Source organism: Triticum dicoccoides, chromosome 5A, assembly GCF_002162155.2.
Source record: "Triticum dicoccoides isolate Atlit2015 ecotype Zavitan chromosome 5A, WEW_v2.0, whole genome shotgun sequence".
Classification (NCBI taxonomy): domain Eukaryota; kingdom Viridiplantae; phylum Streptophyta; class Magnoliopsida; order Poales; family Poaceae; genus Triticum; species Triticum dicoccoides.
In genome coordinates this window covers 462,056,901-462,059,798 of record NC_041388.1, presented here as the reverse complement: position 1 = coordinate 462,059,798, position 2,898 = coordinate 462,056,901, and positions in this window count along the sequence as shown.

Genomic DNA, 2,898 nt, shown 5'->3' with positions numbered 1-2,898 from the left:
GTGTGCTATTTGAAAAAAAATTGGGGGGGGGGGCTATTTGAAAACATTTACATGTGCTGCCAAAAGGGATGAGGATCGCCTTTCGATCAAGGAGAATCCAATGGTGCAGACATACGATCTGTTGGGTTTGAGTTCTAGCCAATCAGAACGCATGACTCAGATCGCACGCGTGCCATAGGGGGGCATCGGCCACGGTTTAGTGGAGACATGGCTTTCTGAGTGAATCGTGTGCTATTTGAAAACATTTACATTACCAAACATCATATTTTTGTTCAAATGAAAACATGAGTTCATCGTTTCGCCTCCAATTTTCTTCCACGGTAAGAAATCACGATTGTACCCTATGGTTTGATTTTTTGGTACATTTTACCACGCGGCAGGCCTTGCGAGCAATCTCAAACTTTGAATATGAAAAAAGAGATCTTGTTTGTCTGTACTCCCTCCGTTTCTTTTTAGTCTGCATATAAGATTTGGTCAAAGTCGAACTTTACAAAGTTTGACTAACATTATATAAAAAAATATCACCATCTACAATACTAAAGTTATATGTTATGAATATTAATTTCATCATTCATCTAATAATATTAATTTCATAGTGTGAATGCTGATATCTTTTCATATAAAGCTAGTCAAACTTTGTACTGTTTGACTTTGACCAATTCTTATATGCGAACTAAAAAGAAATGGAGGGAGTATATATATATATATATAGTCGCAACTACACGTGCGTGTTAGCAAGATCATTTGTGTGTCGCTTTGCGAGTTTTCATTCATTGTGCGAGAAACAAGAAAAAACTTCAAATAGTTTGGCTGTAGGGTGCGGCCAGAGGCATAGGCCATGTTGGTATTTTAATTTCAGGAAATGCATATAGAGTCCGGAAAATAATGAAAATCATTGTGTCACTGTCGCGTGCTTTCACAATCGCATGGAAAAAATTTGGTAAAGTTTGGCACAAGTTTTGGTGCTCGCACCTTCCATATCGGAGCATCTCACAAGAAGGATCATAGTTTCCAAAAGGAGATGCGGCACTTCCGACTACAAATCGTCAGTTACTAGCTAGATTGTTCCAGCCCATTTCAGGTCGTCTACTATGTTTAAGTCATTCTTTGCACTTACCTTGCATTGCATTTTAGTGCATATAATTAATTCAGGTCAAAAACCCTACTACAACTACATGTGGGTGTTTTAGTTAGGCTATATATACTTAGGCTACTCATAGTGGAGAGTGTCATATACTAGTATCATGCATATATATATGATACTAGTGTATGATACTACCTTTATTTAATTATAGCGCATAGTATAATATATAGAGTATAGTACCATTGATCATATTTATTGCCATGCATGACATAAATTAGCATCACATTTAACATGATACAGTATCTACCTATATGTTACTCTAACCCTCTCTATATATATTTAATTCTTTGCCACATCAGCATACTTGTTATTTCAGAGTGCATGACATCGTCGGCTATGATACCACCACTATGGCCAGCCTTATATAGTGGGGAGTATCATATACTATATATAGTATCATGCATATGATACTAGTGTATGCATGATACTACGTACATACCTTCATAGTGCATATATAGTATCATAGAGTAGTATATATCATAGATGACCGTATTTATGGCCATGCATGACACAAAGTAGTATATAGCATTTATTATATATATATTACGATATCTACCTATGTTACTGCTTCTTTGCCACATCATCATATTTGCCATTCCCGAGTGCATGATACCGGCTATGATACCCCCACTATGGCCACCCTAAGGCTGGTTGTAATATGGGAGTATCAAGCGGTATTATGCATGCCAACTAGACTTTTTAGATGATGTGGCACACAGTTAAATGAGGAAAGAGAGGGTGTGGTATCATATCATGATACCGTATCATATTAAATGTTGTACTACTTTGTGTCATGCATGGCAATTAATAAGACAACCTAAGATACTAACTTATGATACTACGCATGCGCGCATTACGTAGGTATTACTGATCATATACTAGTATCATGCATATATACTCCATCCTTTTTGGTTTATAGGCTTATCTCAAAATTTTAGTTTTTCCATTTTATAAGGCTCAATTTGGTTGTTCCCCTTCACATGTTCACATTCGAAGGTGCATTAAATCATTGTATGCAAGCATTAAGAGAAATTTGACCAATGCATGTACTTTATGCATGCATGTATTTCAATTAATACATTGGTAAACATAACTTTTTGAGGAAAACAATAGAATTAATTGGGTGTTTTTGCAAACTACAAAAAGTATTCCACCACTCACCATCTACCTTGGTTGGTGAGATTTTTGAATTGAGCCCTATAAACCGGAAAGGAGGCAGTATGATACTAGCTACCTTACTAAGAGCATGGTTAATAATACAGCCAACGGTCGGCTATAAGAAGTTGCCATGTCATATATAACCAACCTCTTAGGCGGCATGTACAATTATAAGTTTTAAATACGTACTAGTTTATCTATAGTTGGCCCACCTTACATCCTCACAAAGTGTCTTGGGTCTCATGTTGCAGCTGGCTCTACTAACCAAGAGCTCGCTTCTCTTCTCTCTCCTCTTCTCTTTCCTCCAACTAATAAGCACATATATATTATTCTATTCCTAATAGCCTGCTTATGTCACTATTGTACTTGCTCTCATTAAGACTAGCCACAATGGAGAGTAACATACACATATCCCTAGACTATGACACTACCTTTCATAAGTATGGTAACATGCAAAAGCCTCATTTATTAGGTTATAGAATCATATTGCATTGGGACATGTGATGTTACAATAACTAGCTAAGTTACTCAAACTACCTCTCTCCTCATTAACTCATTGCCACATAAGAAAATTTGTTGAGTTGGACTCGATGTTA